The sequence below is a fragment of the Festucalex cinctus genome, chromosome 9, assembly GCF_051991245.1.
Source record: "Festucalex cinctus isolate MCC-2025b chromosome 9, RoL_Fcin_1.0, whole genome shotgun sequence".
NCBI lineage: Eukaryota > Metazoa > Chordata > Actinopteri > Syngnathiformes > Syngnathidae > Festucalex > Festucalex cinctus.
The window spans coordinates 27,877,369-27,889,482 of record NC_135419.1 but is presented as its reverse complement, the minus strand read 5'-3'; the positions used below and the strand labels follow the sequence as shown (position 1 = coordinate 27,889,482).

Here is a 12,114-nt window from a genome sequence, read left to right as displayed (position 1 = left end):
TTTCTAAGATGGCCCGCTTTATCCCATTACCTAAGCTTCCCTCAGCCAAAAGAACCGCCGAAGTCATGATCGACCAGGTGTTCAGGATCCATGGATTCCCGCGGCACATAGTGTCGGACCGCGGTCCCCAGTTTGTTTCTCGTTTTTGGAGGGAGTTCTGCAGAGCCATAGGGGCTAAGGCGAACTTGACCTCAGGCTACCACCCAGAGGCCAATGGACAGGCCGAGAGGCTCAACCAACAGCTGGAGACCGGACTACGATGCTTGGTCTCCCAAAATCCGTCCTCCTGGAGCAAGAACTTGGTCTGGGTTGAACTGGCGCATAACTCCTTACCCACCTCTGCCACAGGAATCACGCCGTTCAAATGTGTTCACGGATACGATCCACAGTACTTCGCGGACCTGGAGGAGGAAGCCTCAGTCCCCTCGGTCCTCGCCATGATCCGCCGATGTCGCCGAATCTGGTCAGCAGCTCGACTGGCACTTCAACGTCAAGGCGACAGGGTGAAAAGAGCTGCTGACCGGAGGAGGAGGGTCGCGCCACAGTACCAGCCAGGGCAGAAGGTATGGCTTTCAACAAAAAATCTTCATCTCAAAGTTCCCTGTCCAAAGTTGGCCCCGAGATTCGTGGGGCCATTCCCAGTTGCAAAGACTATAGGCCCTGCCGCCGTGCGCCTTCGCCTGCCTCGTTCCCTCCGCACCCACCCTACCTTCCACGTGAGCCAGGTCAAGCCAGTCCAGGACAGTTCCCTGGTCACGCCCGAGCCCGCGCCGCCCCCTCCGGAGATGGTGGAGGGGGGCCCGGTCTATAAAGTAAGAAAGTTGTTGGACGTCAGAAAGCGGGGCCGGGGACACCAATACCTGGTGGATTGGGAGGGTTACGGGCCAGAAGAGAGGCAGTGGGTGCCCGCCCGGTTCATCGTGGACCCCTCCCTCATCGACGATTTCTATGAAGAGCACCCTGACATTCCTGGGCCGTCGAGAGCCGGCCGTTGAGGGGGGGGTACTGTCACGCCGCCACCAGAGTGGCGGTTCATGCTTTTGTTTTCAAAGTCAGGTTCCCGTTTTATTTTGAAAGTATTAACTCTCCTCTCACCCCAGGTCACTTACCCTTCCTGCAGCTCACTGATTACCGGTCCACGCCCATGATCACCACCACCTGTTCCCAATCAACCCGGACATAAAAGCCACCTGCATTCTCCCCTCCGTTGCCGAAGTGTCACATCTCAGTGCATGGAAGCGTCCTCACAGCCCTTGTTCCACAGTCCTCGTTCGATGTCTAGCCTTGCTTTGTCTTGCGCCCTTAGTTTGCCCCTTGTTTTCCTCCCTAGCGGAGCGCCTTTAGTTGTCCCTGTTTTTGAGTGCCCTTGTTTTATCTCCAGTTTGGAGCTTTTTCTGTTCTGCCTTTTTTCCCTCCTTGAGAGGTGTTTTTTGTTCAATTGGATTAAAGTTGCAGCCTTGTTGGCCAACTTACACTCTGCGTCTGAGTCCTACCTTCTCGCTCCGTGTCATGTATTTGTGAAAGTTCACCTGTCAATAGAGATACAGTGTAAGCTTAAGTATTACAATTTATATTCCTCAAAATAATAAACATCATGGCTTTGAGTGCTATCCTCTGAACTGGTTTGGTGACCTTCCCCCTAATCACAGCAATACCTTTGGCAGACAGTGACGTGGAAGTTGTTTCCTGTCACCAGCGAGAATGAGGCCAGCTGTGTAGTGGTTCAATATATAAAGTCTTTTCTTCCTCTGAAGTTTGTTTGCAGAAAGATGAAGTAATGCCTCAATTATCTATGAAAAAAAAATATTTGTTTGGGATTATTTGTCAAATGAGAGTTTCATTATTTTATTTAATTAGTATAATAACCTTAAATTATAAATGTACCTCGCCATTAAGCCACTCATGAGGCCGTAATGAACATAGCTCACTGTGCCAGATGATAATGGTGTTGCCTTTTATTTGCGATGGCAGCATTGCAACCACAACTTCTGTTTCCTTCTTACCCCACAAATCATCAAGCTGTAACCACAAACACATACACAAAAACATCAAAATATTACAGATCAGTATTAGATGGTATATATGGCAGTCTAAATCATTTTCAGAAAAGTAAATATGTCACAGTACATAATAATAGTATAATAATAATAGTAATATAGTAATATTGTAATAACAGTATAATCAAGACTAGGGCAGTTTTATTTACACATTTAAAACAATAATAAAGTTATAGTTAAAAAAAAAAGTAAGTGAGGTCAATAATAACAAATACATTTAAAATATCAAGGCCTGTTAGTTGGGCTACGAAAATAGCAAAAAAAAAATACAAAAATTTGTACCTGGGACAAAGGGTTGAGGATTTGAAAAATGGAAGGGAAATGATTAATATTTTTCTCCCAGGTGTTTGAAGGACAAATATTGAAATCATTTAAAAAACTTCAAAATAGAATTATACCTAAGAAGGATTTTTACAAATATTTGCAATTAAGACATTACCTCCAGAGACATAGTGAATGGGGGAAAATATGTAAAGAACCGACTGAGATTGCGGAATGTTTCAAATTTATTCAAAGGGACAGTCAAAGAAGGGAGTCATTTATAAAGCTATGCAAATTTATTTCAGCACTAATTTTATGGAGGTCAAGGGAAAGTGGGAATTGGAAGCTAATGTATTAATAAAGACTAAAGATTGGGAGAAAAAGAGGGGCACAAAATAACCAGCAGTCCAACATGGAGTGAGTTTTAATGGAAAGTAGATGTGTTACTTCAATAAGCGAAGTGTGCATTAAGTTTGCGCATCAATTTGAATGGCGGAGAGTAGAGTGGTGACAATCTTTGCGTAACTTTGCACTTTAAAGCTTGCAAGTCAACTTCCCCGATCTCAGTAAACCACATGCTATGCATGTTCATAAAAAACAGCAACTTTCCAGCGGTTGAAACGTTTCTATCAGAGCCGATTTCATTGGATCCATTTCATTTTCAATCACCGTTTGGTAGTTTTGGCTACCCACAATGCACCACACCGCTACACATCATGCACGTTGAATTCGAGATGCGCACTTCGCTTATACATCTATACATCTATCGCTTAAACATATAAGAATACATCTAACTTGTGTGTTGGTGTAACTGGCAGTGTGTGGGTGATTTAATTCGCATTTTTTTTGTGATTGGCCATAGATCTTAGATTTTTTTAAGAATTAATGGTAACTTTTATTTGGGAGTTACGGCTGGATCCAGTGCTTTATATAGGCCTTTACATAAACCTACAACATGTTTTTTTTTTCCGTTATCAAAGAGAATCCGTTTGTTACGTGGATAATCGTACCTGCTCATCTGGAGTTTCTGAATGTTGATGCTGGTCATGCTGGATACGCGGGTCTTGACTGCTGCCGTTTTGAATAGTTGTGAAAGAGTCCTTGGCTTGACTCAGGACTGCAGAACCAGGTTTTTGAGCAATGTTGACATCTGTGGTGTCATTGTTGACCTTGTGAGCAAAGCACAGCCTGTTTCATATCTGCCACATTAAGCTTATAGAACATTTTGATCACACAAAATTACACACACAGTAATAACAATGCTAAATGTTATTTTGTTTTCTTTACTTTTATAGGCGAAAAGTTTGGACACACACACACACACCTTATTCAAGGTTTTTGCTTTACTCTCACGACTATTTACATAGTAGATTCTCAATGAAGGCATCAAAACTATGAATGAACACGTGGAGTTAAGTACTTAAAAAAAGATTAAGTAACTGAAAATATGTTTTATATTATCGTTTCTTCAAAATACTCACTCTTTGCTCTGATTATATTTTGCACACTCTTTGCATTCTCTCGATGAGCTTCTTGCGTAGTCACCTGAAGTGGTTTTCCAACAGTATTGAAGGAGTTCCCAGAGGTCAGAATGTCAGAGAGAGTGTGCAAAAAAATCATCGGAGCAAAGCATGACTATTTTGAAGAAAATAATATAAAAAATGTTTTCAGTTATTTCACCTATTTTGTTAAGAACATAATGCCTTCAGTGAGAATCTACAATTTTAAAATAGACTTAGACTTGACTTGTGGGTGTCTGTGTGTGTGCGTGTGTGTGCATGGTCGTGAGTGAGTTCAAAAAAGAGGGGGTCGTTCTGGTTTTTCACAGACAAATGGCAACCTCACCTAAAAATGAGGACATTTTGTAGGTCCACTTTTGTAGGTGAGGTCTTTTTGAGTATTTTTTTAAAATCATTATTATTATTATTATTATTATTATTATTATTATTATTATTATTATTATTATTATTATTATTATTATTCAATAAAAATAAAGTACTGTACCTCTGTCCTGGAAACTTCGAAAGGGAATGGCTTTCTGATAGCCTTGACATATTTCCCCCTCTTTTTTTTATTGCGCTGTTTCCACTTTTCCACATCCACTCTGAAAGTCTATAAAGGATACAAAAATTGTTTTTTGCATATTTCCATTGATGTATGTTGCAAAAAATGTGCTTTTCACATTCCAAAAATAATAATAAGAATTCCATTGGTAGAATTTCTTTGCGTTACCATCTCATCCAAGCATTTAATTTTAAAATATTGAAATAATTCAATACTTTTAAATAAATTGAATACTTTTTTTAACATTCATACAAAAATTATTTTTAAATGTATATCTCAGATAAATCTAAACAAAGTACAATGTGTTTCCTTGTGAGGAATAAACATTAAAAAAAAATGGATGGATGGATGGATGGATGGATGGATGGTATTTTACATGGATGCAATGATTTGCTCACCTTTTTTTTCAGACCTACTGGAGTCATCAAACTCCCTCAGCAGTGCTGTGTGGATAAGTTGATATTGGACAACGAAGTCATCTAGCCGGGTGAGCCTTCTAGACAGGAACCGAATATGCTTCAAATCCCACTGGCTTTTCTCCATTATGCCCTGTGTTTTATTGTCATCTGTGATATTCTGGAAATGGATATAAACGTTGTTAATATAACATTAATTCATTCAGCGCTGGCCAATTTCGGGGCTCGAGGGCCACAGTCCTGCAGGTTTTGAATGTTTCCCTTCTCCAACACAGCAGATATATGATCAGCTCATCAGCAAACTCTGCATAAGCTTGATAACAATCTTGTTGATTGGAATCAGCTTGTGTTGGAAGAGGAAAACCTCCAAAACCTCCAGGACTTCGGCCCTCGACGCCCGCCCCTGATTATAGGTAAATGTGTTTTCTTGCTCTACCTGTCTTTTCACAGTTTTCAGAAAATCATATCTTTGTGTAGCCTTGTCATACACTGTGCCAGTCCCATGACGACCAAGGTCACCTGAGGAAAAAACATTTACAGGTCCAGTGTGACAGTCTATACTATATTTGTGTGTGCGTGCATGTGTGTGCGTGTGCATGCTTGTATGTGTTCACCTACCAAGCATCATAGCAGAACACAGTGCAGCATAGGGTAGGACGTATTTGCACAAGTGAGGCACTAATCCTTCACAGTAATAAATGTTGGCCTGCCCATCTTTATCCAGTGGCGCTTTCGCAGTTAGTCGCCTGAAATGCTCTGCAAAAACATTTTTTCCTGGGACTTCCTAAATATCAAGAGAGTTTTTTTTTTTTTAAATCAATTAATTAATTTATTTGTTTTACATGTATGAAAAAACATTTTCATGGAGAATAAAAGGCATATTTATTTAAAAAAAATATCTGAATAAATTTCAATATTGATATTAATTGTTTATTAGTAGCGCATGTGAATATGAACATTCAATGCAAGTGTGTAATAATTGACAGTTAAATTGTATACTTCAGATGTGCTATATGTTACCTCTTCGTCATGTGCTTCACTGTCTAAGTTGAGATTTTTCTCAAAGGGCTTTTTGTCTTGCATCAGTAGCTGCAAGTTTTTGAAATGCTTTTCGACATGCTTTCCACAGTATGGACTTGAGAAAACCACTGTAACACTGAAAACCATGTCGTCAAGGACTTGCAGTGTTGTTGCAGTTGTAAAAACTCCAATTACATGCATAGCCAGGTGGTATTCGTGTTTGGCGCTGTAATAAAAGTAAAGTAAAATTAGAAGTTAGATTTGTTCTCAAAAGTAATAATCATCAAAGTACAGTCTGGATGACAACATTGCTGACATGAATAAAAACAGAGACTGAGAGCTGAAAGTCAAATGTTCCTACAATTTTCTGCAAATTTCTTTGGCATTCTTCATCAGGTGACTTAAGCATCGGTGTAGGATTGGTATGTCAAAGTCAGTGGATTTCCCTCTTCCAGTTACTATTGAATAATAATGTTCAATTGCGTGGTTCAAATTGGTCTTCATAAAGGAAAGACACAGTGCTTGCATTATCACCATCGAGCCATCGCAAAGTAACATAACAGGAGGCTGCATCGCTCTCTGCCCATACATTTTTGCCACATCTGTTAAAAATGCATCCAAAAAGTACTGGACAGAGGCAGTGGTGTGGTCACATGTTAAATAAGTGGCCACAGGAAAAGGTGAGGAGCCTTTTGAGGGATTCCTCACAACAAGTTCATAAATGTAAAATGGTGGCGATCCCTTTTCCTTTTTTAATATGCTGCCAGTGGCGTCCAGATACAGAATGTCCTCCTTTGTCCTCTCATGGTAGATGGCTATGCTCCTCTGAGACCACAAAAGTACTCCTTTGGGAAATAAAAATATTTTTTGCAGAAAGTCTTCTGGGTTGTTTTTTTTTCTTTCAACCATGAATTGCAAACTCATTAATTCATTACTATGGAGACGGCTTTTTTGTCTCACCTCCCATGAAATGTTTTTTAAAACACTAGGAGATGGTGCCTCATCTCTGCAGCCTGACTTGATCATTGCTTCTTGTAATTGTCCCAAGTTATGCAAATACATCGACCTGGGCAATTCTTTTTGCAATGTATGCCCCAGTGCATCCCTGTCCTTTCCTCGAACTGGTCGGGATTTTAATTCAGTCCTATTGTGGATGCACTCTGGGCCCTTGATGTCCACGATGGCTTTTAAATCTGAGTTGACTGTGACTGTCACTTGAACAGGACAGTCCTCAAAACTTAAAAATTATTCTGTCAACACTTGTCTTTGTATAAGTTAGTATTTTCAAAATCATTGATTTATGCTCAAGATAACTGTTTTATATAAATATCCTAAGAGATAAAAATAAAATTCAACCAGATGGATGGATGGATGGACAGACGGACTGAACATTGATTTCAGGCAGTGGTTAATATAAACAATACAACCAAAACATAATTTTCCAATCAATACTCAATTAAAATCGAGGCACTCAGTGGGAAGAAAAAAAAAAGAAGTACAACCCACATTCACATTAATATTAAGATGAGAAAAAATATTTAGATTAATGTCGAGATTGCAATGTTCAAATGAGTATTATTTTGAAATGCAACATCAGATTTTGTTCAAAGTACTTTGGCTGGATACCTGGGATGGTGTCGTGTCCCTTAGAACTGGTCTGGTCCTGGGATAACAAACCATGAATTTTTAATGATTTTTTGAAATCAGGGATTATAGTCGAGATTGCAATTTTCAAATGAGTTTTATTTTGAAATGCAACATCAGATTTTGTTCAAAGTACTTTGGTTGGATACCTGGGGTGGTGTAGTGTCCCCTAGAACTGGTCTGGTCCTGGGATAACAAACCATGATTTTTTAATGATTTTTTGAAATCAGGGATTATAGTCGAGATTGCAATGTTCAAATGAGTTTTATTTTGAAATGCAACATCAGATTTTGTTCAAAGTACTTTGGCGGGATACCTGGGGTGGTGTAGTGTCCCCTAGAACTGGTCTGGTCCTGGGATAACAAACCATGAATTTTTAATGATTTTTTTAAATCAGCAATAATAGTCGAGATTTAAATTTTCAAATGAGTTTTATTTTGAAATGCAACATCAGATTTTGTTCAAAGTACTTTGGCGGGATACCTGGGGTGCTGTAGTGTCCCTCAGAACTGGTCTGGTCCTGGGATAACAAACCATGAATTTTTAATGATTTTTTGAAATCAACAATAATAGTCGAGATTTAAATTTTGATATGGGTTTTATTTTGAAATGCAACATCAGATTTTGTTCAAAGTAGTTTGGATGGATACCTGGGGTGCTGTAGTGTCCATCAGAACTGGTCTGGTCCTGGGATAACAAACCATGAATTTTTAATGATTTTTTAAAATCAGCAATAATAGTCTAGATGTTATTTTTCAAATGAGTTTTATTTTGAAATGCAACATCAGATTTTGTTCAAAGTACTTTGGCTGGATACCTGGGATTGTGTCGTGTCCCTTAGAACTGGTCTGGTCCTGGGATAACAAACCATGAATTTTTAATGATTTTTTAAAATCTGGGATTATAGTTGAGATTTAAATTTTCAAATGAGTTTTATTTTGAAATGCAACATCAGATTTTGTTCAAAGTACTTTGGCGGGATACCTGGGGTGGTGTAGTGTCCCTTAGAACTGGTCTGGTCCTGGGATAACAAACCATGAATTTTTAATGATTTTTTGAAATCAGGGATTATAGTCGAGATTGCAATTTTCAAATGAGTTTTATTTTGAAATGCAACATCAGATTTTGTTCAAAGTACTTTGGTTGGATACCTGGGGTGGTGTAGTGTCCCCTAGAACTGGTCTGGTCCTGGGATAACAAACCATGAATTTTTAATGATTTTTTGAAATCAGGGATTATAGTCGAGATTGCAATGTTCAAATGAGTTTTATTTTGAAATGCAACATCAGATTTTGTTCAAAGTACTTTGGCGGGATACCTGGGGTGGTGTAGTGTCCCCTAGAACTGGTCTGGTCCTGGGATAACAAACCATGAATTTTTAATGATTTTTTGAAATCAGCAATAATAGTCGAGATTTAAATTTTCAACTGAGTTTTATTTTGAAATGCAACATCAGATTTTGTTCAAAGTACTTTGGCGGGATACCTGGGGTGCTGTAGTGTCCCTCAGAACTGGTCTGGTCCTGGGATAACAAACCATGAATTTTTAATGATTTTTTGAAATCAACAATAATAGTCGAGATTTAAATTTTCAAATGGGTTTTAATTTGAAATGCAACATCAGATTTTGTTCAAAGTAGTTTGGCTGGATACCTGGGGTGCTGTAGTGTCCATCAGAACTGGTCTGGTCCTGGGATAACAAACCATGATTTTTTAATGATTTTTTTAAATAAGCAATAATAGTCTAGATTTTATTTTTCAAATGAGTTTTATTTTTAAATGCAACATCAGATTTTGTTCAAAGTACTTTGGCTGGATACCTGGGATGGTGTAGTGTCCCTTAGAACTGGTCTGTTCCTGGGATAACAAACCATGAATTTGTAATGATTTTTTGAAATCAACAATAATAGTCGAGATTTAAATTTTCAAATGGGTTTTATTTTGAAATGCAACATCAGATTTTGTTCAAAGTAGTTTGGCTGGATACCTGGGGTGCTGTAGTGTCCATCAGAACTGGTCTGGTCCTGGGATAACAAACCATGAATTTTTAATGATTTTTTTAAATCAGCAATAATAGTCTAGATTTTATTTTTCAAATGAGTTTTATTTTGAAATGCAACATCAGATTTTGTTCAAAGTACTTTGGCTGGATACCTGGGATGGTGTCGTGTCCCTTAGAACTGGTCTGGTCCTGGGATAACAAACCATGAATTTTTAATGATTTTTTGAAATCAGGGATTATAGTCGAGATGTAACTTTTCAAATGAGTTTTATTTTGAAATGCAACATCAGATTTTGTTCAAAGTACTTTGGTTGGATACCTGGGGTGGTGTAGTGTCCCCTAGAACTGGTCTGGTCCTGGGATAACAAACCATGAATTTTTAATGATTTTTTTAAATCAGGGATTATAGTCGAGATTGCAATGTTCAAATGAGTTTTATTTTGAAATGCAACATCAGATTTTGTTCAAAGTACTTTGGCTGGATACCTGGGATGGTGTCGTGTCCCTTAGAACTGGTCTGGTCCTGGGATAACAAACCATGAATTTTTAATGATTTTTTTAAATCAGGGATTATAGTCGAGATTGCAATGTTCAAATGAGTTTTATTTTGAAATGCAACATCAGATTTTGTTGAAAGTACTTTGGCTGGATACCTGGGGTGGTGTAGTGTCCCTTAGAACTGGTCTGGTTCTGGAATAACAAACCGTTATTTTTTTATGATTCTTTATTTTAAACCCTAAACCGGGTGTTGAGCAGCTTTTATTTTGAAGGTGGCCAGCGCAGGGGCACGTCGGCATGTTACCGTAATGCACAGTATTAACAATCGTTGGGGCGGCTGGCTTGACTTCGTCTTTTCGAGTGGCGGCTGGCTTGACCGCAGTCAAAAAACGGAGAAATCAAGCTTTTTGTGAAACGATGTTATTTCATGCACTCTCGTGAATTTGGCACTTTTTTTTTTTGCATGAGTGATTCTACAAACACCTAAACTTCTTATAAAACACTACCCCAACAATAAAAAATGTTTTTTGATTGCAAAATAACAGTTTATTTACATGCAACAGTAGCAATCCGAACAAACAATTTGGAAAACTCTTTGCAAACTATTTACACGTGCGCAACAGTTTTTGTCAGTCTGCTTCTGCATGGACTGATTTGCGTAGAGGTTGGTATGATGAACGATGTGCTGGAGAAGTTCATCCGTGATGAAGAGCTCCAGGATGTCAGCTGGCAGGTGGGAATTCAGCTCTGCTGCAGCATCCCTTGGTCCTGGTTTTGCAGCAAAGGGGAAGATGGTTGGCTGCCAGCCGAATTCATCAACTTCAAGCCAGCCAGAATCTTTGGGATCTGCAAATATACATTTCAATATCATATATTATTTTAGAGCACTGTGATGCAATGTGTGTGTGTGTGTGTGTGTGTGTGTGTGCATGTTTACCTTTTTTTCTTGGATGTATTGGTTGATGCACATTCTGTAAATTATAGAAGACGTTTACCATCAAATATTTTATTAGTGCTGTGGAGAATCTTTTTTTTTTTTTTTTCTTTTTACCTTTGTTGTGCTCACTGTGAGAAGGGTCACTTTGAGTAGGAGCTGAAAGAAATATATACACAATTACAATACTATCGAAAGACTTTCCTTTTATTGTTGCGGTGTATTGAAAACGTTTTTTTTTTTTAACTTTCTTTGTCGTAGAACCAGCGGTCGGACGTTGCTGTGAGCACGATCTATAAAATATACATTCACGTTTGTATAGGTAATAGATGTTTTAGTGTATATCAGCACATTTACACACGCTGCTAGCAGATCGCCCGAAAAGTAATCTTACTAGCAATCTCTTAGCATGTTAGCGCTTACCTTCACGTTCTTTGGAAGACTGTCCAAGACTGTCTTGCATCGGACCCATAGTAGTCGTCATCGTCCGATGAAACGTCATCTGTGCAGACGTGCTCGGTTGTGCACCACTTTTCTCCGGTGTTAGCATCGCTAGCCGGTGGGGCCTTAGGACGTTATTAGCATCGCTAGCCGGTGGGGCCTTAGGACGTGGTCGAAACGGCCGCGTCACCGCTTCAACTATGACTTAACTCCGTCATCACTGTGCTCTTGAGCACTGGTCGATGCTTTTGAGCTTTGAAAATAAGGATCAAGCGTGAGCTGATTGCCATCTGTAGCCTTTTTGACTCCCTTAGCCAAGTTAGCCATTCTCTCCCCCTCAACACTCTAGCTTCGCCTCTCTTCTTCTACTGTTGTCTCCTACACGATCTTGTCCAAAAGACTCATCACAGCCATCTAGTGGCCAGGAATACTCATTATAGTAACCCGATCGGCTTGATACTTGGAGCACAGCTGCCCAAGGCTTTCCTCCACCCGTTTCCATAAAAAAACATAGTAGACGTCAATTAACGTCTATGGCGGCCAATCCGAGGATTATACTGAACGTCTTAAAACGTTTATGGCGGTCAAAGAGTTTTAATAAAACTAGTAGTAAAAGTATCATCACTTTTGTTTTGAATGTGTAAACCATTCACGACCAGACCATGGCTGAATTCAGTGTGGTGATCAATGACTTCCGCCTCATCTTCGGCAGTTGTTTGTGACTGTTACAACAGTGAGATATTTTGCCTTCTTCATGAAAATGTGGAGTAACGCATTG

General features: G+C 39.1%; 2 long non-coding RNA genes across 2 annotated transcripts; both read right to left on the bottom strand.

The window, feature by feature from the left end:
* Positions 1-1,885: 1,885 nt before the first annotated feature.
* On the bottom strand, positions 1,886-4,909 carry LOC144026199 (uncharacterized). The gene is made up of 4 exons (XR_013285076.1): positions 4,781-4,909; positions 4,323-4,430; positions 3,329-3,487; positions 1,886-2,019 (listed from the first exon to the last, which is right to left on the bottom strand). It is a non-coding gene; the product is annotated as an uncharacterized LOC144026199 (long non-coding RNA).
* Positions 4,910-10,473: 5,564 nt separating this feature from the next.
* LOC144026037 (uncharacterized) lies at positions 10,474-11,691 on the bottom strand. Its single transcript, XR_013285028.1, has 4 exons — positions 11,319-11,691; positions 11,013-11,054; positions 10,899-10,932; positions 10,474-10,807 (listed from the first exon to the last, which is right to left on the bottom strand). It is a non-coding gene; the product is annotated as an uncharacterized LOC144026037 (long non-coding RNA).
* Between the last annotated feature and the right edge of the window lie 423 nt (positions 11,692-12,114).